The 26873-nt window shown below is 35.2% G+C and overlaps 1 long non-coding RNA gene across 1 annotated transcript in view; it reads left to right on the plus strand.

Moving 5' to 3' along the window:
• LOC140622449 (uncharacterized) overlaps nucleotides 1–20210 on the plus strand; it is a 69492-nt gene extending 49282 nt beyond the window's left edge. The window contains exons 3-7 of the long non-coding RNA XR_012022214.1: nucleotides 13284–13348; nucleotides 13718–13741; nucleotides 13863–14072; nucleotides 18258–18620; nucleotides 19019–20210. This is a non-coding gene — a long non-coding RNA (uncharacterized lncRNA). The remainder of the gene's footprint in view (nucleotides 1–13283; nucleotides 13349–13717; nucleotides 13742–13862; nucleotides 14073–18257; nucleotides 18621–19018) is intronic.
• The last annotated feature ends 6663 nt before the right edge of the window (nucleotides 20211–26873 follow it).

Consider the following 26873-nt stretch of genomic DNA (forward strand, 5'->3'; position numbering starts at 1 on the left):
TTTCCAAAAGGATTTTCATATGTTAAAGAAAACTTACAGGATCCTGGAGGCCTGGCTATTGTCAAGCTAAGGTGGTTTTTCCCTCCAGCAAAGCATTAACATTAAGACTGTTGGGAGTTCCTGGAGGAACATACTCAGCCCGCCTCAAGTATTTGTCAATAGGCCACAGGTTGTAAGGACATTTAATTTTATCTACAATACTTTTGCCTTTGTCCTCCACATAATTACCCCCTCAAAAATTCTGAACCTTAAATCTTTAAGGTTTCTGAGGGTAGGAGGTCTTATCTTAAACTTCTTCCATCTGAATAGGGTGTAGAGATGTTCCTACCTCTAGGTGAACATTGATCTGTTGGGAAATTTACAGGAGAGTTACAAAGACAGAGGTGTGGAATTCAACATAGGACAGTAAGGAAGTATTTCTGTGGGTGGTGAGGATCATCTATTGAAATGAAGTCATTGTAGTGGTGGAGTCTCAGCACCAAGCAGAGAGACACTGTAAAAGGCAATATATTAGGATTAATGATGTGGGAAACAAAGGCAAAAGAAAAATTTCCTTACTACCTACAGCCCAGTGATAAGTCCTTGAAACAGGCAGACTGAATTGTTTTCTAAGAACTCAGCTGCCTCAGTGTTCCTACTTTGCTAAGGACAAAAGGCAATCTTTGCTTAACATTATCCAGGGCCCTGGGAATCCTGTAAATCTACTCTCCTGTATAAAAATTATTTTGGAAACTTCCTTTATCTCTACCCTCCAAGATACAAGTTAGTAATCATCCTCCAAGCATATGGCCCACTGATAAACATCTAAGGGCTCTCGTGACTAAGGTTTTACTAGATAGTAATAAATGACCTTTTCCTAACAATTGCTAGCCCCTCAAGGTCCTGGAAAACTTGCATCCAAAATTCCTTAGAGATTTATGCTATTTCTAACCCCCTCCAATTTGAAAGTATATAATCAGTTACCTGTCACAACTCCAATGCAATTCTTTCTGCCCAAGGGTGTTGCCCCTTTAAAAATTCACTTTTTTGGACCGAAGACATCTCAAGAATTCTTTCTTGGCTGTCAGTTCTGAATCCCAACATTTTCCTACATAAATTAATATGGCTATATGAATGAGAAGTCCAAATGAGAGATCCTTAAAAGTTGATGAAAATCTTTCTCCCGTCCAAAAATTTAATTAATAAGGAAAGAGAAAGATCATTTAAAGTGTCGATTTGAGATCTAAATCTTTTAGTAATCCTGTTACATTTTTGTGATATCTGGAATACATACAGAACGTTCTGTTTTTATGCTAGCACATTTTTCACCTGGTGCAGCAGTTAAAATATCTAATACCATTGTGAAAGTCATTTAAGGCCTTAATTGTGTAGCAGGTGGTGTTAGCTATCATATAAATGCTGTTTTGTTTAACAAGCAATCAGATAATTAATAAGTGGCATTTTATGGAGACAAGAAAATTATGGGTTATTGGTTAAATAATGTTGTCTTTCAAATGTGAAATCATTAATTCACACCTACATTTTTTCACATCTTTAAAGTCAAAGATTGCACTTTCGATTGTAGCATTACACATAAAAGAACATGCTTATATTTTGATTTAGCCTGCAAGTCACTTAAGGAAGCTTAACTTGATTTATAAGCTTTATGAATTAAATTTCAGAAATACTACTTTATTAACAGTTTCAGCATAATTTTGGGCTTTTAGATCTCTCCAAGTTTCCTATTGAAATAAATGATTGTGAGTTCTTCATTACTGTATCAGAGTGTCTGACATATCATTAGCATTAAACATTTGAATAAATCTTACTGTATTCTGGGCATAGTTCTAAGAGCATGAGGTGAAGTATTTTCTCTTACCTCACAGTCACATAAGTTTGGAACTAGTATTATGCTTATTTTACAGAAAAGAAGACTGAGGCACAAAAGACTAAGTTACTTGCCGAGAATATATAGCTGAAAAGTGGCAAAATCAGCATTTAAATCCAGAATTTGGTTCTTCAGCCTGTACTCTTTACCTTAATACAATGACATTCCCAATACATATTCTGTTAATGATGCATCCATTATCTCATCTGAATTTTAGTATAGCCCAGTGAAGTAGTCAGAATAGCTATTGTTTTCTCAAAATTATGGATAAAAATAATCAAGCTTAAAATTACAGATAAAAATAATTCAAGTGTCTTGCCCAAGCTTATATAATAAGAGGTACAAGTGGCATCTGGAAAGGGAAAATCTAAATATAATTCCAGTCCTCTTTCAACTACATCATCCTAAATTAAAAAGCTAGAATACATCTGAAGAAAAGTGGGCTATACTGAAGAATGATTCTAAACTTAAATTCATTTTATCCTATGATTAAATATATATCAAAATATGTTTAATATTAAATCATAACATGGAGGACACAAGCAGAAATACAAACAGGAGCAGGTCAAAGAATGATTTTGCAAATGCCTCTAATAAACTAAATTGTACAGACTATTTCAAAAACGCAGCAAGCACTTTAATACCTGGTGAGCATGATTCATCATCCACGCCCACCTCCATATATAACTCCTTCATAATCAGTCTTTCCTGGATATCTTTCATTTCCTGCTTTAAATGCCCATTTTTAAAGAATCATTAAACTAATAGGAATGTGCGCTGGGATAATCCTCGTAAGCTGAACAATATCTTTTGCTTACCTTTTTCCTTAAACTTGAATAAGTTGGGAGCCTATATTAGTAGTGTCTGTAGCCCTTTTGTTCTTATATAATCTTCAAACATCATACTCTAGAATAATAATCAACTCCCTGGGGTTCTGAAACCTTAATTTCTTCACTTAAAACAAAAAGGTGATATTGTAATTACTTAGTTATCAATAGGATCAAATGAAATGATATATAAGAAAAGATAGATATATAAATGTAAAAAAATGAAATATAAGAACAGTAGCTTCATGTGAATCATATAAATTCTTACCAAATGTTAGGGACTCTGTATACGGTTCTCTCTCCCACTTTTCATGATATATTTTTGTGTCTTACATTATAAAGTAGATAAAAAATAAAGGATAGGATATTATAATGTGTTAGAGTATTTTTGATTCTCTCTTCCACAAGAATAATAGTATGAAGCTTATTTTCCGCGTCTGTTTTTTACCTACCTGCTTATTTCCAATTCAGTTCTTGTTTTTTGTTTTGTCATCCTTCACTACCTTCCTGAGCAGAGAACTTCTGATCCTGAAACTGGATAAACTAACTCAGATTCCATCTAAGCAGTTCCTACTGAATAGAATGAAAAATGTGGTCATTTGATTTGTGTACTCAGTGAAGATAAATACCTAGTACAGAATAAATATTGGATGTTTATGAACATAAAATTAAGCTACCAGATTAGTAAAATTTCTGGCTTCTCCTCTATATCAGTTTCTGACTATGATTTATTTCCCCCTCCCCTCTTTGCTTCTTTGTATCTCAGCATCAAACAGGATTAAGTCAAACTAAAAATCTTGGTCCCATACTTTCTAATTAGTATCCAGCCTACTTTAACCTGGCATCTTTCACCACTGAAAATTGCCTATTATAGTGAATTATTTCAGTCTTTTTCACTTATGCTTTGCACATTTGAAACTATTCATTAACTTTCCCTTAATGTTTTTTCCTATTTTGCTTCTTAAAAAACAGTTTTATTGTTTACTTATGAATATTCCTTTTCAATCCACTCACCTATGTTCATTCCCTTTCCTGTCCTCCTCCCTCCCATCCCCACCCACCATCTAAAATGCCTCCCTTGATTGTTTTATCCATTCCCTGATTGACTAGTCCTACTCTGAAGGCTCTTAAATCTATATCTCAAGTCCAGGTAACTATCATGGGTTCCAGACAAATATATAACTAAGTACTTTACATCTTCTCCTAGCTTTCCCATAGATATGTAAACTAAGCAAGCCAAATATGAAACATGCTTGTTTTCACTATTTCCCATATCAATTTATGATACTGTAACAAGTAGCTAAAAACCAGGAATTATGGAAGAAATTTAGATGACTTTTGCATCTTTTATCCCTTCTTTTGGAGCTGTCATTAGATTACATATATTCAACTTAATATGACTGTCTCCAGTTCTGCAGTGTCTGGTCTCATAGTGTCTTGAATATTATCTATTACCATAATATCTAACATTATAATATAGTCACATGGTCTGGAGGGCCCTTCCAGATGTCCCTTCTCAACTGCAAACTAGGTATTCTTACTAAAATTAAAATTGAGTTGTTTTCCTGCTTAAAATCATTCAGTAATCTCTATCATGTACAAAATAAATCTATAAATCATAAGTAAACCATAACTTCTAAAAGTGGAAAGATTTATGATGTACAGCTTTTTGCCTTTGCAGTCTTTACCCCATTTTTTTCCTGACTTCTTACAGTTGACCCTTAACATGGATTTGAACTATGTGGGTCCAATTACATGTGGATTTTTTTTTTCCAATAAATAAACATATAATACTGTAAATGTATTTTCTCAACATTTCTTTTTCTTAAGCTTCCTTTATTGTAAGAATACAATATATAATACATATAACATACAAAGTATATGTTAATTACCTGTTTAAGTTATTGGTAAGGGTCTGGGAAATGGTAGGCTATCAGGAAATTTGGGGGGAGTCAAAAGTTATATGCAGATTTTCAACTGTAAGGGGGGTCACTGTCCCTAATGCCTGCATTGTTCAAGGATCAAATGTATAATAGTTGGTTACCTCTACTTCCGAAACATACTATAATGTGTTTTACGTTCAGGTCTATACTCATGTTTTTTTATTTGTGTTTTTGTTTTTCACCTGCCTGGAATGTGACCATCTCCTGTATATCCTATACATGTACCAAGATTCAATTAAAGTATTCTAGAGTAAAATGTTCACTCTATAAGTAACCCAAGATTATCTATATCTATATATCTATCTATATCTCTCTATACACACAAAATGCAGTCAATGACTTAGATGATCTTATTTTGTGATTATTCTTCACTGCAAAATCCACTGAAGTAACCCCTTACTCCTTAGCAGTTAGCCCTAATTCTCATTTCTCATTCCAGGCATGACATTTGCATTTGATTACAGACATTGCTTTCACTCTGCTTTCCCTTGAATAAGCTCACACTTATTCACTGTCTATATTCATCTATTGTCAGGTTACATAATACCTTGCATAAGCAGCCTAGGCTCTTAGCTACATTGCAGAGGAACATTACAGATCTTTATGGTGAGCCAAGTTTCCATACTATATGTGTTGCTGCAGCAAGATGAATTGCCAGTGGATTTGTACAATCCCTTTGTTGGGAAAACACAGCATTTGTAATTAAACACTTAAATTGAATCTTTGTGAGTCAAAGATCTAGTTATTTCACCACAATAACAATGAGATTCACAAAGACATGCACAGTGTCCTCCATGACCTCTTGTTCTGTTAAGTGAGAAGTTTCAAGAAAATAGAAAATTTCAGGCTTGTAATGTAAATCACAGATGTAAGATTTCATGGTAACCTAAGTTCTTTAATAATTTTAAAGCTTTAGTGAAGTTTATGTACCATAAACTACACATTTTTAAATTCTGCATTTTTGATATTTTGAAAAAATACTACCATAAATGAAATGTTGAGTTGATTTGTTTTTATTGGTTCCTATAAACCAGTGTGCAATTAATAGTCTATTACTTAAGGGTCATATGGATGGGATTGGCTGCTTCAATAAGTTAAACTAATTTTCTTGTCACTCTATTATATGTGTGATGTCTGTATGCATGGCAATTTCTCTTTATATGGTAAAAGTGATTTTTGACTTTTAAGATCATTAATTTTTAAATGTCATAAAATTGGGGATCTCTGGGTGGCTCAGCGGTTTCGCGCCTGCCTTCAACCCAGGGTGTGATCCTGGAGACCCAGGATCGAGTCCCACATTAGGCTCCCTACATGGAACCTGCTTCTCCCTCTGCCTGTATCTCTACCCTCCCCCTCTCTCTCTGTGTGTGTGTGTGTCTCTCATGAATAAATAAATGAAATCTATAAAAAAATAAGTATATGTTATAAAATTGAATTTTCATCCTTATTGGTATATTTGGAATTCTACTACATCGTATTTATTTATTCATTCATTTAGGTTTAGACAACAATTTGTTTTCTCACAATTTGAGAGGCTAAGTTCAATCAAGGTGCCATCAGGGTTAGCTTCTGGTGAGACTTCATTTCCTGGCTTGTAGATGGTTGCCTCTCCCTGTGTTCTCATGTGGAAGAGAAATAAAAGTTTCTGCTGTCTCTTCCCTTTTTTCTAAGTCTAGTACAATTAATATTCAGTATTATACTATAGTTTCAGGTATACAATATAATGACTTAACAATTCTATACATTACTCAATGCTAATCATGGTTAGTATACTCGAACTCTTTCACCTACTTCACCCATCCTCCTCCCACCCACCACCCCACTGCTATCATCAATTTGTACTCTGTGGTTAAGAGATTGTTTTTTTGGTTTGTCTCCTTTATTCTTTGTTGTTTTTTTTTAATATGTATTTCTTAATTCTTTATTTTTAAGATTGATTAATTCATGAGAGGCAGAGAGACAGAAGCAAGCTCCATGCAGGGAGCCTAATGTGGGACTCCATCCCGGGTTCCAGGATCAGGCCCTGGGCTGAAGGTGGCGCTAAACCACTGAGCCACCTGGGCTGCCCTATTTCTTAAATTCTACATAAGAGTGAAATCATATGATATTTGGATTTCTCTAACTTCCTTCACTTAGCATTATAACATCCAGATCCATCCATATTGCAAATAGCAAGATTTAATTCTTTTTTTATGGCTGAATAATATTCAAGTGTGTGTGTGTGTGCATGCATGCATGCATGTGTGTATGTGTCTCACATTCTCTTTATGTGACTATCTATGGATGGACACTTGGGTTGCTTCCATAATTTGGCTATTGTAAATAATGCTAGTGTTAAGATATGAGTGCATATATCTTTTCAAATTTGTACTTTCATATTCCTTGGGTAAATACCCAGTAGTGCAATTATTGGATCATATGGTAGTTCTATTTTTAATTTTTTGAGGCATCTCCATACTGTTCCACAATGGCTAAAACAGTTGCATTTCCACCAAAGATACAAGAGGGTTCTCTTTTCTCCACAACCTAACAATTATTTTTCTTGTCTTTTAATTTTATCCATACTGACAGGTGTGAGGTGATATCTCATTGTGGTTTTGATGTGTACTTCCCTGATAATGAGTGCTGTTGGGTCTTTCCATGTGTCTGTTGGACATATCTTGGTTGTCTTTGGAGAAGTGTCTGCTCATGTCTTCTGCCCATTTTTAATCAGATTATTTGTTTTTGCCTTATGTTTTGGTGTCAAGGTGTATAAGTTATATATTTTGGACACTAACTCCTAAATCAGGTATATCATTTACAAATACCATCTCCAATTCAGTAAGTTATCTTTTTATTTTTTTGACTGCTTTCTTTGCTGCTTAAGACCTGTTTATTTTGATGTGGTCCTACTAGTTTACTTTAGCTTTTCTTTCCTTTGTCTCATTAGACATATCTAGAAAAATATCACTATTGTCCAGGTCAGAGAGAAATTACTGCCTGTGCTCTCCTTTCAGATTTTTATGGTTTCAGATTTCCCATTTTGGTCTTTATTTGAGTTTATTTTTGTGTATGGTGTAACAAAGGGTTTAATTTATTTCTTTTGCATGTAGCTGTGCAGTTTTCCCAGCACCATTTGTTGAAGAGACTGCCTTTTCCCCATTGCATACTTTTGCCTCCTTTGTCATAGATTAATAGGTCATGTAATCGTAGTTTTATTTTGAGGTCTCTGTTCTGTTGATCTATGTGTCTATTTGTTTTTGTTTTTGTTTTTGTTTTTTCTTTTTATTTATTTATGATAGTCACACACAGAGAGAGAGAGGCAGAGACACAGGCAGAGGGAGAAGCAGGCTCCATGCACCAGAAGCCAGACGTGGGATTCGATCCCGGGTCTCCGGGATCGCGCCCTGGGCCAAAGGCAGGCGCCAAACCGCTGCGCCACTCAGGGATCCCCTATGTGTCTATTTTTTTATGTGTCTATCTTTGAGCCAGTACCATACTGTTTTGATTACTATACCCTTGTAGTATATCTTGAAATATGGGATTGCATTACTTCCAGTGTTGTTATTTTTCAAGATGTTTGGCATCTTTTGTGGTTCCATACAAGTTTTAGAATTATTTGTTCTAGTTCTATGAAAAATGCTGTTGGTATTTCGATAATGATTGCATAAAACCTGTAGATTGCTCTGGGTAGTATGAACATTTTAACAATCTTTGTTGTCCCCATCCATGAGCATGGATTATCTGTCTACTTGTTTGTGTAATCTTTAATTTCTTTCATCACTGTTTCATAGTTTTCAGGGTCTTTCACTGTCTTTGTTAAGTTTATTGCTAGGTATTTTATTATTTTATTTATTTTTAAAGATTTTATTTATTCAGGAGAGAGAGACAGAGACAGAGACAGAGACAGAGAGAAAGAGAGGCAGGCAGAGACACAGGCAGAGGGAGAAGCAGGCTCCATGCAGGGAGCCCAATGTGGGACTCAATCCCGGGACTCCAGGATCACACCCTGGGCCAAAGGCAGGTGCCAAACCACTGAGCCATTCAGGGATCCCCAGTGTTTTATTATTTTAAATGCAATTGTAAATAGGTTTGATTTCTTGATTTCTCTTTCTGCTATTTTTAGTGTATGGAAATGCAACAGATTTCTGTATATTGGTTTTGTATTCTTCAATCTTACTGAATTCATTTATCAATTCTAGTAGACTTTTGGTGGAGTCTTTAGCATCTTTTACATACAGTATCATGTCATTTGCAAATAGTGAAGGTTTAAATTCTTCCTTACCAATTTGGATGTGTTTTATTTCTTTTTATTGTATGACTGCTGTGGCTAGGACATCCAATACTATGTTAAATAAATGTGGTGAGAGTGGACATCCTTGCCTTGTGCCTGACCTTAGGGGAAAAGCTCTCAGAACTTCACCATTGAGTATGATGCTAGCTGTGAGATTTTCATATATGGCTTTTATTATGTTGTGGTATGTTCCCTCTGAACCTATTTTGGTGAGTATTTTAATCATGAATGGATGCTGTACTTTGTCAAACACTTTTTCTTAATTATTAATATTTTTTTAAATTTTTATTTATTTATGATAGTCACAGAGAGAGAGAGAGAGAGAGGCAGAGACACAGGCAGAGGGAGAAGCAGGCTCCATGCACCGGGAGCCCGACGTGGGATTTGATCCCGGGTCTCCAGGATCGCGCCCTGGGCCAAAGGCAGGCGCTAAACCGCTGTGCCACCCAGGGACCCCACTTTTTCTTAATTATTGAAGTGATCATCTGGTTTTTATCATTTCTCTTTGAGATGTGTCACATTGATTGATTTGTTAATATTGAACTACGCTTGCATTCCCAGAATAAATCCCAGCTGGTCATGGTAAATGATTTTTTAAAGTATTGTAATATGTATTTTGAGGATTTTCATATCTGTGTTCATCAGAGATATTAGCCCGTTGTTCTCTTTTTCTAGTGTACTTATCTGATATTGATATCAGGGTAATGTTACCTCATAGAATGAATTTGGAAGTTTTCCTTCCTCTTCTATTTTTGAAAAAGTTTGAGAAGAATAGGTATTAGGTCTTTTTTTTTATGTATCATAATTTGTATTTAAAATATGATTCACAATATTTCATGTTATTCCACATCTGTGACAATTTGCCTTTTTCTTTTAATTGTTCAAAATAGCCATGAGATAGAGAATATTATAATATTCAGTGCTTGTCATAACAAGTGCTCTTCTCAATGCCCATCACCCATTTAGTCCATCCCTCATCCATTTCCCCTCCAGCAACTCTTAGGTTGTCCTCTATAGTCATGAGTCTCTTATGGTTTGCCTCCTTCTCTCTCTCTCTCTTTTTTTTTTTTTTTGTCCCCTATGTTCATCTACTTTGTCTTAAATTCCATATTAAAGTGAAATTTTATGGTATTTGTCTTTCTCTGGATATTGTCTTTCTTTAAATGTTTGGTAGAATTAACCTATGAAGCTATCTGGTCCCGGACTTCTATTTGTTGGGAATGTTTTGATTACTGATTCAATTTTATTACTAGTAATCCACCTGCTCACATTTTCTATTTTTTTCCTGATTCTATGTTGGGAGTTAATATGTTTCTAGGAATTTATCCATTTCTTCTGTTGTCCAATTTGTTAGCATATGATTTTTACAATATTCACTTATAATCCTTCATATTTCTGTTGTGTTGTTTTTAATTCTTATTGGATTTTGTTTGCATATTTTTTTTCTTGAAAAGTCTGGCTAAGGTTTATTAAACTTTGATATTTTTAAAGATGTAGTTTTTGTTTTCATTGATCTGTTCTTTTTTTCTGTTTAGTTTTCTTTTTTTGTTTTTCTATTCTAATTCTTATTATTTCTTCCTTCTACTGATTTTGGGTTTTATTGTTCTTTTTCTAGTTCCTTTAAATGTAAGGTAGATTGTTTATTTGAGATCTTTCTTGCTTCTTGAGATAGGCCTGTATTGCTAAAAACTTTCCTCTTATAACAACTTCTGCTATATCCCACAGAGTTTGGACCATTCATTTCCATTTTCGTTGGTCTGTGTTTTTTTAATTCCTCTTTGATTGCTTGTTTGACTCCTTCATTGTTATATGTTATTTAACATCTATAAATGTGTGTTTTTTCTAGATATTTCCTTGTGAATTCTAATTTCATAGCATTGTGGTCAGAAGAGATGCATGGTATGACTTCAGACTTGTTTTGTTGCCAAATGCGTGATCTATTCTGGAGGATATTCCATGTGTACTTGAAAGAATGTGAATTCTTCTGTTTTAAAATTGAATGTCTTCAATATATGTGTTGGATCCATCTGTTCCAATGTGTGATTCAAAGACATGTTTTATTTTATTTTTTTGATTTTATATTTTATGTTTGGACAATCTATCCATTGATGTAAGTGGGATGTTAAAGTCCTCTACTATTATTGTCTTACTATTGATTATTTCATTTATGTTTATTAATAGTTTCCTTATGTATTTGGGTGCTCCCATGTTGGGTGCATAAATACTTACAAATGTCATATATTCTTTCTGGATTTTTCCTTTTATGATTATGTAGGTCCTTTGTCTTTTGTTACAGTCTTTGTTTTAAAGTCTATTTTCTCTAATGTAATTATTACTACCCTTTATTTTCATTTTCATTTGCATGACAAATGATTTTCCATCACTTTACTTTCAAACAGCATGTGTCTTTAGCTCTGAAATGAGTCTCCTGTAGATGTCTATAGATGGGCCTTGTATTTCTATCAATTTCATCACCCTATGTCTTTTGATGAGAGCGTTTAGTCCATTTACATTCAAAGTAATTATTGATAGGTATGTACTTATTGCCATTTTATTACTTTTTTAGTGGTTGTTTTTGTAGTTTTTTCTTGCTCTTTTTTTCTCATGGTTTGCTGTTTTTAGTGACATACTTAAAGTCCTTTCTCATTATTTTTGCATATTTATTAGTGCTTTTTGATTTGTGGTCACCATTGTTTGTATATAACATCTTAAACATATAGCAGTCTATATTAAGTTGATAAGTGTGAACCCATTCTAAAAGCACTAAATTTTTACTCTTCTCCCATATTTTAGGTATATGATTTCATACTTTACACCCTTTTATTTTGTGAATCCCTTGACTTTTATAGATATACTTAATGTTACTGTTTTTGTGCTTCCTTCTTTCCTTACTCCTATTTATGGTCTTTCCTTTTCACTCAAAGAATCCCATTTAACTAGCTTTCTTCTAACTTTGCTTTATTGGTGATGATTCCTTTAACCTTTGTCTAGAAAACTCTCTCTCCTTCTATTCTAAATGATAACCTTGCTGGATAGAGTATCTGGTTGCAGGTTTTTTTTTTTTTTTTTCTTTTCATAACTTTGAATACCTCATGTGACTCTCTTCTGGCCTGCAAAGTTCCCGCTGAGAAATCAGCTGATAGCCTTATGGGGTTTACCTTCTATGTAACTGTTTTCTCTTGATGTTTCTAAAATTCTTTATCAGTCTTTTTTCCATTTTAATTGCTATTTGTTGGTGTGGACCTCCTTGGCTTGATTTTGTTGGGGGGCTTTCTGTGCCTTCTGGATCGGGATTTTTGTTTCCTTTCCAACACACGGGAAGTTTTCAGCTATTATCCCTTCAAATACATTTTCTATCCACTTTTCTTTCCCTTCTCCTTATACAATTCCTATAATGCAAAGGTTACTGTGGTTGATGGTATTGCTGAGTTCTCTTAATCTAGTCTTATTTTTTTTTTCCTTTCTCCTCTTCAGGTTCATACCTTTCTATTACTCTGTCCTCCAGGTCCCTGATCTGTTCTTTTGGTTCTTCTAATCAACTATTTATTCCCTCTAGGGTATTCTTAATCATTGAATTATTCATCTCTCATTGGTATTTTTTTTAAGATTTTATTTATTTATTCATGAGAGATGCAGAGGGAAAAACAGGCTCCATGCAGGGAGTCTGACATGGGACTCAATCCCGGGTCTCTAGGATCACACCTTAGGCTGAAGGCAGCACTAAACTGCTGAGCCATCCAGGGATCCCCAAATCTTTAGTTTTAATGCCAAAATTTGATCCTATTCATCACCAAAATTACATGTTCTCTTCTTAAAATTATTTCTAAACTTTTGGAAATATTTGGTTTCTCTTAAATATCATGATTTTATTTTGAAAAATAAAGTGAATATATATGATGACCACATTATATATAATTTATAAATATTGAACTTAAGTATGTAAATGTGCACAATATTCTCATTTATGTAACAATGGGTTCAATATCTGAGGGCACATTCTATGCAAAGTCTGTAAAACATTAAAATTTAGTGATCATCTCCTTATAGAAGGCCCAAGGATCTTTATATGTGTTCCTCTTATGTTTTGACACAATTCAATGTTATCCTCTCCCCCCCTTTTTTTAATACCTAAGAAGTTAGCACTTTGGTCTGTGGGGAAAATAGTGAACTACTTGTTTGAAAATACCAATTACAAAGCAATCTCAGGAGGCCGGCACTGAGGTACCTAAGTGCATTACTTGGATGCATCATATCAACTGTGTTTTATCACTAGATAAGTTACTCAACCTGGCAAATTTTATAAGTACAAGCAAAATAGAATACATTCTCTCTGTATTTCCTCTGAGATATTTTTCTTTCTTTGTTTTCTTTAGATATAAGGGATCAATTTTCTTCTCTATTCAGCAATTACAAATAAGTACTTATCCCTTACTTGAGGGTAAGTTATCAGTAAAATCATTTGAGTTCTTTTGATCTTATTTAGCAGTAATTATCAAATTGTTCTTGATTTTGAATTGTGCATCTCAATTCCAGTTATGTTACAACTTCAAGAGTTCTTGTCATTTGCCAAAATAAACACCAAATCAGAAAAAAAAAAAAAAAAACTTCATTGTAATCACAAACCTTAATGTAGACTGATTTATATCTGTATATCATGAATATAGACTGATATATATTTGTGCTCTGTCCTGGTATGAAGCTATACATACTACTGATGTTTTCCTATTATGATTAATTGAGATAAAATCTAATAGTATTTTAATGACATATACCTATCAAAGACTCTGATCTCACTTTTTAATGATAGGAATCTTCACACTTGGAACATCAGGTAAGAAATAATCCATAGTTTTCAAAGTGTTTTTGATATTAACAGTATTTTATTGCAGTTATTCTTTAATATTGTTCAATGACTCTACTTGAGAAATGCCATATCCTTTTCTGTTTAACAGTTTCTTATGATTCAGTGAAGTCTGTGACTGAAATGAAATAGGAAGAGACTAGCAAAATTGATAATGTTAAGATTGACAGGTGTGCTAAAAAAGCAAGTCACGGTTGGTCCTAGAAGTCATCCGCCAAAGTCACTGAATCCAAAAAAATATGCTGCTAACATCAAATTGAACTGCTTTCTGATGCTAGCAACTATGCTGGAAAGTAATCAGGTGAATTCATACTAATTTTATTTTTAATAGTAAATAGACAGATATATAATTGTATAACTGTTACATATATGTTACATATAGATGTATTACACAATTAGCCATGTAAGACTTAAAATAATCTCATCTTATCCCTCTACATTCTCAGTCCTACCGTGACAAGGTACAAATCCTAATGATGTTATTCATTTATTATGGTCTTTACCTTGCTATTTCTAGTAATTTTATACAGCTCTTTTGTGATTTATAAATTAGAGTGAACATTTATCTTCCTTATTCCAACATAATACACTTCAGCCTCTGTTTTCTCCTTAGTTATATCACACTTCCTGGTTGAATCAGTAATTACTTTCATGGTGTGTTACCCATGTAGTTTACCATGATCCTTTTTTATTGTGTGCAAGGTTGCAAGGTTTTCAGCTAATGACTTTCTCACCTACAAAGTTTCCATTCACCAATTCTTTTTTTAAATATTTTTGTCTGATTTGCCCAAAAGTCACTTTTATTGCCTACAGGCTTCTTTTTTTTTTTTTTTTTTTTTTCAGGCTTCTTTTTTTATATAGGTTTATTCCTCAGTCTCCCTATTTCACTTGGATCTGGTTGCACTCTTGCACTAGACACATTTTTTCAGGAGCTTATGAAGAAAAGATGCTGGCTATATTAAACCTTTTTTAAAAAATTCCAGTTAACATACAGTGTAAAATTAGTTTCAGTTGTATGATCTAGTGATTCAACACTTACATATAATACCCAGTGCTCTTCACAAGAAGTGTATATGTATACACCACATTTTTATCTATTCATCAGTCAATGGACATTTGGGCTTTTACCATAATTTAGCTATTGTAGATAGTGCTGCTATAATCATTGGGGTGCACATATCCATTTGAATTGGTATTTTTGTTTCTTTGGGTAAACAGAAGTGTAATTGCTGGATCATATGGTAGTTCTGTTTTAACTGAGGAACCTCCATACTGTTTTCCAAAGTGGTTGCACGAGTTTGTAGAGAAAGGGGAATCTCCTTGCACTGTTGGTAGGAATGCATTCTCACCACCACCTGCTGTTTGTGTTGTTGATTTTAGCCATTTTGCTAGGTATAAAGTGACCTCATTGTAGTTTTAGGTTTTGCTTACAATGAGTGATGAACATCTTTATATGTGTCTGTTGACAAGCTATGTCTTTTTGGGAAAAATGTCTGCTCATGTCTTCTCATTTTTAATTGTTTTCTGGGTACTGAATTCTTTATAAGTCCTTATATATTTTGGATACTAACCCTTTAACAGATATGTCATTTGCAGATATGTTCTCCCATATACTGCCTTCAAGTTTTGCTGATTGTTACCTTCACTGTGCACAAGCTTTGAACCACAACTATATGGTCAGTTAATCCTTGACAAAACAGAAAAGGACATACAATGAGAAAAAGTATTGCCAACAAATAGTGGACAGCATGTGCGAAAGAATAAAGCTTTCTTCATACACAGAAATAAATTCAAAATGAATTTAAAGACCTAAATGTGAGACATGAAACCATTAAAATCCTAGGGGAGAACACAGACCACAACTCTTTGACATTGGTTGTAGCAACTTCTTTCTAGATAGGTCTCCTGAGGCAAGGGAAATAAAAGCAAAAATGAACTATTTGGACTTGATCAAAATACAAAGCTTCTGCACAGCAAAGGAAACAACAAAACTAAAAGGGAATATTAAACTTTTAATCATTTACAAGAGACTACCTTTATTATAACCTCATATCTGATTGATCCATTGACTGACTTTATATATATCTGCTGGAGAAATGCTTCATCATTCTAGCAACTAGTATTATTTGGAAGACAAATGATACTATGATTTGTATTTTGGTATTCTGAAGGTCTGTATCTAAGTTTTTAGGATATAAATGCTTACATTTATGTTTCTAGATATTTGGCTTATGCTTTCAAACTGAAAATTCCTATCCTTCAGTTCTGGGAAACTTTTTTTCATGACTTCTTTGATGATTTCTTCCATCTACTGTCCATGTTCACTTTTTCTTTCACAGAGTTTGTATCTATTTCAAGTTTCCTCTAATTACCTTTCATTACCTGCTGTCTGGTCCTTTGTCCTGAAGCATTTTGTTCTTGGACTATAGCTTATTCAGACAAAAACTGTTCTTTTCTGCGTGGATATAATATATGCAAAATTTTTTAATCAAAAGATATTCCTTATAGTGTTTTCATTGATTTAAATGTTTTTGTATGCTGTGAATTATCAGTGTTCTCCAGACAGCTTTATCTCACTACTCTGATGTTTCCAGTAGAAATTTCCTCAAGTAACATAAAATCCTTGGCTGTCCCTTCAAAATGTAAGAATGAGCCATTAAGAAAACCCTTAGAAAGTATATTTTAAGCAGGTTTGTTTACTGTTGGGCTTTACTCTAGGGGGACTGAACAAGGGACCTGACATTCTTATTAGGTGACCTCTAGATTTCAGGTCCAGGATAGCTCAACTTTTCAAATAAGTACCATCACTTTCTGCTAGGGGACTATGCTAGTGCTAGGCTGAAGGACTTGGAAAGAGGACTGGGGATGCCAACCACTCTGTATAGAGAATCCTATAATCCTCTGTATGTATTCCTTTCTACTCTCCTTTGGAATTTTAATTTGTTCAATTTCATGTATCACCAATCCAATTTAGGTCTATCAGAATTTATTATTTTTATTTCAAACATTTCCATTGCAACTATATACATTAAAATACTTTCCTCTTAGGATTTTTTTAAAATAATTTTTTAAATTATTATTTATTTATGATAGTCACAGAGAGAGGGAGAGAGAGAGAGAGAGAGGCAGAGACATAGGCAGGCTCCATGCCCCGGGAGCCCGACGTGGGATTTGATCCCGGGTCTCCAGGATCACGCCCTGGGCCAAAGGCAGGCGCTAAACCGCTGTGCCACCCAGGGATCCCCCTCTTAGGATTTTAATCATGTGTTCTCATGCTATATTTATCTGTGTTCTTAAGACACACACATTTGACATTAATAATTGTAACTATTTGAATTACAACAAATTCTTAGATATTTTCTTATACCACAGGTAGATTATTTTTTAGAGAAATAGCTCTATTGTGATAAGATACACATGGAATATAATCAATGATTTAAAGTGTACTATCACCACTATTATGGAACACTTACAACCTCCAAAAGGAAACCCTGTACACAGGAACCCCCATATCCCTCCATCCTCTCAGTTTAAGACCACCCACTTATTTTTATTCTCTATGGATTTCCTTATTCTGGACCTTTCCTATATATGGAATAATATGTGGTCTTTTGTGCCTAGCTTCATGTAGCATTTTTTTTTTTTTTTTTTTTTACTAGCGTTCTTAGGTAACACCTTCATCATCTCACTTAATTTCCTATTTTGCATATAGTGAGATCATTTAAGATCTACTTTCTGGGTGCCTCAGTCAGTTGAGCATCTGGCTTTTGATTTCCGCTCAGGTCACAATCTCAGTGTCATGGGATCAAGCCTTACATAAGGCTCTGCACTCAATGCAGAGTCTGCTTGTCCCTCTCCCCCGCCCTCTCTCAAAGAAAAGATCTATTTACCTAACAATATTGTATTATATGCTGACTATAGTCACCATGCTGCACCTCACGTCACCAGAATTTTCTCATCTTCTAACTGGAGGTTTATACCATTTGACCAATTACCCTTTACTTCTGAACTTAATATTCAAAATATCATTGTGTGCATTATAATCAAAATTTGTATATGTTCCATAATGTGAGATCTATAGATACACAGCTGGTATAGTTACTCCTTCGAGGCATTCATGATGTTCAAGTATTAGAAAATTACAATAGTAATATATGCTTTTAAATAACTTCAGTTATGAGTAAATTTTTAAGGAATTATATACCTATAATCATTTACAAGTCAAAATGTGTTTTTTTATAATATAAAACCTATTTCTCTATTAAATCTCCAAAAAAAAACCAATCTTCTCCTGGCATAAAGAAATCACATATATGTCCAATAACATTATTGGCCAATTATAGAAAATATTTTCTATAGGTATAGGTCCATATAAAAATGATATTAAGAGAAATACTATGACAAAGATGGTTCACATAATAGCAAGTGAGTTTAATACAACAACTAAACTCAGTGGGACGCATTTATAAATATTTGAATTTTTCAGTGAACATCTATTCATGGAGTTAACAAAGTTTCCAGTCTAAGATGGCAACACAGGAAGACTCAACTCATGTCCTCAAAGGAACACACCACATTATAACTCTTTATACAATAATACCTCCTGAAGAAGAACATAGGGCCAACTAAACAGCTTCTGCACAAGTAAAGATAGAATAGAAAGAGATAATGGCAAGAGACCTGGTAACAAAAGGAACTCCAATGCTGTGGGATGGCAATAGGGAGGGACAGTATTGAGGAACCTCAATCTTTTGAAACAGAAAAAAAGAGTCACAGTTAAAAAAACAACAACAACAACATCCAACTAGCATGAAAAAGACAAAGCTGGGGTGCTTGGTGGCTCAGTCAGGTAAGTATCTGCCTTTGGCTCAGGTCATGATCCCATGAGCCCACATCAGGCTCCCTGCTCAGCAGGGAGACTGCTTCCCCCTCTCTCTGTCTCTAGCATATATTTTTACAAAAAGACAAAACTAGAACTATACCAAGAAATGCAAAGAGCTACAAGAGCACTCACCAGGTAACAAAATAAAGAAAACAGTTTATGTTCCCACCCCACCTTAAAAGACTAGAGTGGAGTCCAGACACCATTCTGGTACTCACTGTGAGCTGATAACCACTATAAACCCAGAATTCGTAAGCCTACAACCATCCTTTGTGGTGCTGGAGCATAGAGAATAAGCCATAGACATTACATTGACTTTTGTACTTTTTTTGGTTACCTTATTTCTTATTATTTTCTTCTTTTAGGAAAAAAAGTCAGTTTAAAAGAGTAATACATAAAAGATGCAGCTCCTGCCAGACACCAAAGGTACGAAAGGATGTCTACATACAGATAATGACACACAAGAACATTCAGCCTATGTAAGAGGAGCCTTTCTACCTAATCCATAGGAACACACACAGAAAGTCAAGCAAAATGGGGAGACAGAGGAATGTGCTCCAAAAGAAAGAAGAAGAAAAAACTCAGAAAAAAAGCTAAATGAAACAGATAAGCAATATGCCCAAGAAATAATTGAAAGTAATGATTATCAAGATGTTCAACAGTCTGGAGAGGAGAGTAGAAGATCTCAGTGCTACTTCCAATAAAGAGAAACTATAAAGAAGAACCAGAGTTGAAGAATACAATAACTGAAATGAAAAACACACCAGAGGGAATCAAGAGGAGATTAGTAGATGCAGAAGAATGTGATAGCAGTTTAAAGACAGGGTAACAGGGATCCCTGGGTGGCGCAGCGGTTTGGCGCCTGCCTTTGGCCCAGGGCGCGATCCTGGAGACCCGGGATCGAATCCCACGTCGGGCTCCGGTGCATGGAGCCTGCTTCTCCCTCTGCCTGTGTCTCTACCTCTCTCTCTCTCTCTGTGTGACTATCATAAATAAATAAAAAAATAAAAAATAAAAAAATAAAGACAGGGTAACAGAAAGTACCGAAGCTAAATATTAAAAAAAATAAAAAATGAGGTGAGTCCAGGGGATCTCTTAGACAATATCAAGTGAATAAACATTCACATTATAGGGGTCCCAACAGAGGAAGAGAGAAAAAAAAAAGGATATAAAATTTATTTGAGGGCAGCCTGGGTGGCTCAGTGGTTTAAGCGCTGCCTTCAGCCCAGGGCCTGATTCTGGAGACCCGGGATCAAGTCCCATGTCAGGCTCCCTGCATGGAGCCTGCTTCTCCCTCTACCTGTGTCTCTGCCTCTCTCTCTCATGAATAAAATAAAATCTTTAAAAAAAATGTTTGAAGAAATAATAGCTGAAAACTTCACTAATCTTCAGATCCAAGAAGCACAGGTAGTCCCAATCAAGATGAACCCAAGGAGGTCCACACCACATCACATAAAAATTGAAATGTTGAAGACAAAGAATGATAGAATATACATCAAATGTGGAGGAGGGAGTAAAGTTTTCTTCTAAAATGTGTTTGAATTGGACTTGAAGGAAAATGGCAAAGGCGTAGGGGACCCTAGTTTCATCTGGTCCCTGGAATTCAGCAAGATAGCTATCAGATCATTCTGAACACCTGTGAACTCAAGAGATCGAAGACCAGAATTGCTGCAATGCTACAAATAAAAAAGCAACTACTTTTTGCAAGGTAGGAGGAGTGGGGAAGTGAATCTGAGGCAATGTATCAGAAGATAAACCATGGAGGGAGAGGGCTTCCATACGGCAGCGGAGCACCAAATCAGAATTTTTAGAAGTCGGCTCCAGTGAGGGACATTGGAGTCTGAAAGGCACTAAGGAGGCAAGGTGGGGCTGAATCCTAGATAGGACAGTGTGGTCTCAAGATCCCTGCAGTCACAGAAAGAATCTGTCTGAGTTGGCAGATTTCCCAGGCATTGAAACGGAGAAACTGGCTATAGTCAGCGAACCCAGGAGTGAGCTTTCAGCTCCATGCTGCCATAAACCGTGAACTGCTGCAAGATTGGGCAACCACTCTCTGAGCAAGGGCCCAGTAAGTGGTAGAACGAAGGTGAGCCCCTCCTCCACCCTCTGGGACTTGTGGCGTGGATGGGATGCTCACTACAGGAATCTGCAGGGTTTAGAGACTCGAGCTGTGAGGGTGTACGTTGCAGGAGTCTGCAACATTTGGAGACTTGAAATGGGGTTGCATGCTTAAGGTAAAAGCATCTGGTCACAGGCTATGTGCACAGAGTCTGGATGGAAACCAGGGAGACAGAAGTGATTGACTGCTTTTCCCCTGAGGGTGCACTGAAGAGTAGGGGCCTTAATTTTTCTGCTCTGGGGCTGAAGGAGCACCATATTTTTATTTTCATCCTAAAGTGGCACAGAAAGCCTTCAGGGAACAAAAACCACATAGAGCAATCAGGAGCAAGCTTACTCTGAGCCCAGCGTCCTGGCAAGGACAGTGCAACTCCACCTCAGCAAAGACACTGGAGAGTCAGCACCACAGGCCCCTCCCCGAGGAGACCCACAGGAACTTCCAGCAAATACCATGTTTTCTGATTACACAGAACTGAAAAACTCCAGGGGAAAATAGTATACAGAATTCGAGGTTTTCTTTTTCTCATGATTTAGTCTTTTGGTTGAAAGGAAAAAAGCAGAAAAAAAATTTAAAATAGTCTATCAAGTCTTTTAATTTTAACATTATATATACATACACATTAGTTATATTTATATATTATATATATAAAAATATATTCATTTTTGGCTTCCTTTCATTATATTCAATATTTTTCTTTATATTTATATATGTAACTTACATATATAAAAATTACATATATACATATATTACATATATAAGTTACATATATAATATTTATACATGTAATTTTCAATACATATATACACATACACACACACACATTTTTCTTTAAAATTTTGGGTTCTAGTTTCTTCTAACAGACCAAAATATATCCAGGACCTAGTATATTGCCCTGTTCTGTTCACCTGTTTGATTATATATTTTTTCCTTTTTTTTTTTTTTTTCATTTTTAGGTTTCTTATCTCTTCTAATTTGTTTAGTATGTATTTTTCTGGGGTCATGGTTGATATTTTTATACTTTGTTTTCTTGTTCATCTATTCTTCACTGGACAAAATGGCAAGATGGAAAAACCCCAGAGGAAAGAACAAGAGGCATTACTAACTGCCAGAAACTTAATGAATATGGATATTAGTAAAATATTGGAGCTAGAATTCAAAATAACAATTAAGATACTAGCTGAGCTTTAAAATAAATCATAGAAGACACTAGAGAATTCATTTCTGGAGAAATAAAAAAATACTAAAATCTAATCAAATTGAAATAAAAAAGGGTATTAACTGAGATGCAATAAAAATAAGTCTAACTGCTGGGAAAAGTGAAGCAGAAAAGAGAATCAGACACAGAAGATAAAATGATGGAGAACAAAGAAACTGAGGAAAAGAGATAACTACTAGATCACAAGGGAAGGATTCAAGAGATCAGCAATACCATAAAATGAAGCAATATTAGAATAATAGGAGATAAAGAGAATGAGAGAGAGAGGCAGAAGGTATATTTGCACAAACTATAGCTGAGAATTTCCCTAACATGGGGAAGGAAATAGGCATTCGAGTCCAAGGGGGCACAGAGAAACCACCCCCTTCAAAAATCAAAAATAAGTCACCACCTCAACATATAGTGAAGCTTGCAAATTTCAGAGACAAGATAAAATTCTGAAAGCAGCTTAGGACAAAGACGTCCTCAACCTACAGAGGTAGAAACATAAGGCTGGCAGTAGACCTATCCACAGAGATCTGGCAGGCTAGAAGGGACTGGCATGATATATTCAGTAGAAAAATATGTAGCCAAAAATACTTTATTCAGCAAGGCTATCACTCAGAAGGATAAATAAAGAACTTCCAGGACAAACAGAAAAAATATGTGATCACTAAACCAGCCCTGTAAGAAATATTAAGAAATTATTAAAAGTGATACTTTATTTTTTTAAAGGTGATACTTTAAATGAAGAGACCACACATAAAATATATTATCTCTGTTACTTTCTGATCTATAAAGAACAGTGACTTTAGAGGCAATACAATAGCCCTAAATTCATATCTTTCAATAGTTACTCTGAATGTAAGTGGGCTAAATGCTCCATTCAAAAGACACAAAGTATCAGACTGTATAAAAAAGTAAGACCCATCCATATGCTGTCTACAAGCAACTCATTTTAGACCTAAGAACACCTTCAGACTGAAAATGAGGGAGTGGAGAACTATTTATCATGCTAATAGGCATCAAAAGAAAGCTAAGGTAGCAATCGTTAGACAAATTAGATTTTAAACCAAAGACAATGAAGAAGGACCTTATATCACACTTAAAGGGTATATACAAAAAGAAGATCTAACAATTGTAATATTTATGCTAACTTGGGGGCAGCCAATTATATAAACCAATTAATAACAAACTAAAGTGGGATGCCAAGAGTCCTGGGATTGAGTGCCTCATCAGGCTCCCCGTGTCTCTGCCTCTGTGTATCTCTCATGAATAAATAAATAATTTTTAAAGAATTAACTAAAGAAGCATATTGATAATACAATAATAGTAGGGGACTTTAACACCCCACTCACAGCAATGTGCAGATCACCTGAGCAGAAGATCAACACAATAATATAGGCTTTGAATGACATGCTGGACCAGATGGACTTCACAAATAACATTCAGAGCATTCCACCCTAAAGCAACAGAATACACTTTCTTCTCAAGTGTACATAGGACATTATCCAGAATAGGTCACAGACTGGGTCACAAATCAGGTCTTAACTGGTAACAAAAGATTGGAATCATTTTCTGCATATTTTCATACCACAATGCTTTGAAACTTGAACTTCATCATTAGAGGAAATTTGGAAGGAAGCAAAATACATGGAGGTTAAAGAGCAGCCTACTAAAGAATGAATGTGTCAAATAGGAAATTAAAGAATTTAAAAAGAATTCATGGAAACAAAGTAAAACATAATTGTCCAAAACCTTTGGGATGCAGCAAAGGTGGTCCCAAAGGGAAGTACATAGCAATACAAGCCTTCCTCAAGAAATAAGAAAAGTCTCAAATACATAAGCAGACCTTACACCTAAAGGCGCTGGAGAAAGGACAACAAATAAATCCTAAATCCAACAGGAGAAGAGAATTAACAAAGATCAGAGTAGAAAAAAAAATGATATAGAAACCAAAAAAACAGAACAGATCAATGGAACTAGGAGTTGGTTCTATGAAACAATAAAATAATAAGCCCCTCATCAGACTTATCAAAAAAAAAAGACTCTAATAAAATCATGAGTGAAAGAGGAGCTATCACAACCAACACCAAGGAAATAGAAACAAGTATAACAACATATTATGAGCAACTCTATGCCAACAAATGAGGCAATCTTGAATATATGGATGGATTCCTAGAAACATATAAACTATCAAAACTGAAACAGGAAGAAATAGAACACCTGAACAGACCCATAACCAGAAAGGAAATTGAAGCAGTAAACAAAATTTTCCTAACAAAGAAGAGTGCAGGGCTAGATGGCTTCCCCGGGAAATTCTACCAAACATTTAAAGAAAAATACAGACCTATTCTTCTGAAGTGGTTTCAAACAAGAAATGGAAGGAAAACTTCTGAACACTCTCTATGAGGCCAACATTACCCTGATCCCCAAACCAGACAAAGATGCCACCAAAAAGGAGAATCACAGATCAATATCCCTGATGAAATTGGATGTAAAAATTCTCACCAAGATACTAGCCAATAGAGTCTAACAGTACATTAAAAGGATTAGTCACCATGACCAAGTGGGATTGATTCCCGGACTGCAAGGGTGGTTGAACATCTGTAAATCAATCAATGTGATATCCTGCATTAATAAAAGAAAGGACAAGAACCATATGATCCTCTCAACTAGTGCAGAAAAAGCATTTGACAAAATACAGCATCAATTCCTGATCAAAACTCTTCAGAGTGTAGGGATAGAGGGAACATACCTCACTATCATAAAAGCCATCTAGAAAAGCCCACAGCAACTATCATTCTCAATGGGGGAAAACTGACAGAGGTCAGGAACACAGCAGGGAAGTCCACTCTCACCACTGTTGTTCAACCTCATACTAGAAGTCCTAGCCTCAGCAATCAGACACCAAAAGGAAACAAAAAGCATCAGAATAGGCAAAGAAGTAGCCAGATTCACTCATCACAGAGGACATGATACTCTCTGGAAAACCCAAAAGACTCTACCTCAAAAATGCTAGAACTCATATAGGAATTCAGCAAACTGCCAGGATGAAAAATCTATGCATGGAAATCAGTTGCATTTCTGTACAGAAGAAAGAGAAATTAAAGACTCAAACCAACTTTCAATTGCACCACAAATCGAAAGATACCTAGGAATAAACCTAACCAAAGAGGGAAAGGATCTATACTCTCAAAAGGACAAACACTTATGAAAGAAACTGAGGAAGACACAGAGATGGAAAACTAGTTCGCGCTCATGAATTGGAAGAACAAATATTGTTAAAATGTTTATGGTACCCAGAGCAATCTATACATTCAGTGCAATCCCTATCAGAATACTATCTACATTTTTTCACATAATTGGAACAAAAAATCCTAATATTTGTATGAAACCAGAAAGGACCCCGAATAACCAGAGAAGTGTTGGGAAAGAAAAAAAAAAAAAACTGTTTGCATCACAATTCCTGATTCAAAGCTGTATTACACAGCTGTGATCATCAGGACAGTGTGGTACTGTCACAAAAACAGACACATAGATTAATGGAACAGAAGAGAGAATCCAGAAATGGGCCCTCAACTCTATGGTCACCTAATCTTCAACAAAGCAGGGAAGAATATCCAATGGGAAAAAGTCTCTTCAGTGAATGGTGTTGGGAAAATTGGACAACCATGTGCAGAAGAATGAAACTGGGCCATTCTTACACTGTACACAAAGATAAATTCAAAATGAAATGGTCTGGATGAAAGGTCTAAATGTGAGACAGGAATCCATCAAAGTCCTAGAGGGGAGCACAGGCAGCAACTGTTTTGACCACTGCCAAAGGCAAAAATGAACTATTGGGACTTCATCAAGGTAAAAAGCTTTTGCACAGCAAAGGAAACATTGAACACAACTAAAAGGCAATCAACATAATGGGAGAAGATATTTGCAGAAGATATATCAGATAAAAAGGCTAGTATCCAAGATCTATAAAGAACCTATCAATCTCAACACCCCCAAAACAAACAATCCAGTCAGTAAATGACCAGTATACATGATCAGACATTTATCCGAAGAAGACATACACATTGCCAACAGCCGCATGAAAAAATGCTAAACATCACTCAGCATCAGGGAAATATAAATCAAAACTACAATGGGATGCCACTTTATACCAGTTAGAATGGTTAAAATTAACAGGACAGGAAACTACGAAAGTTGGCAAGAATGTGGAGAAATGGGGATAATCTTACACTGTTGGTGGGATACAAGCTGGTACAGCCACTCTGGAAAACAGTATGAAGTTTCCTCAAGGAGTTAAAAATAGAGCTATCCCATGATCCAGGAAGTACACTATTGGGTATTTACCCCAAATATACAGATATAGTGAAATGTTGGGACACCTGCACCCAAACGTTCATAGCAACAATGTCCATGATAGCCAAACTGTGGAAGGATCGGAGATATCCTTGGACAGATGGATGGATAAAGAAGATGTGGTCTATATATACAATGGAATATTACTCAGTCATCAGAACGGATGAATCCCAACCATTTGCATCGATGAGGGTGGAACTGGAGGGTATTATATTAAGTGAAATAAATCAGAGAAAGACAATTATCATATGGTTTCACTCATGTGTGAAATTCAAGAAACAGTGCAAGGGACTCTAAGGGAATGAAGTGAAACTGAATGGGGAAAAATCAGAGAAGAGGATAAACCATAGAAGTCTCTTAATTCTGGGGAAAAAACTGAGGGTTGCAGAGGGGAGGTAAGTGGAGGGATGGGTTACTGGGTGACAGGCATTAAGGGTATCATGAGCTGTTATACACAACTAATGAATTGATGAAAACTACATCTGAAACTAATGCTATATATTATATGTTGCAAAGTTGAATTAAAATTTAAAAAAAATCTACA

The sequence above is a fragment of the Canis lupus genome, chromosome 31, assembly GCF_048164855.1.
Source record: "Canis lupus baileyi chromosome 31, mCanLup2.hap1, whole genome shotgun sequence".
NCBI classification, from domain to species: domain Eukaryota; kingdom Metazoa; phylum Chordata; class Mammalia; order Carnivora; family Canidae; genus Canis; species Canis lupus.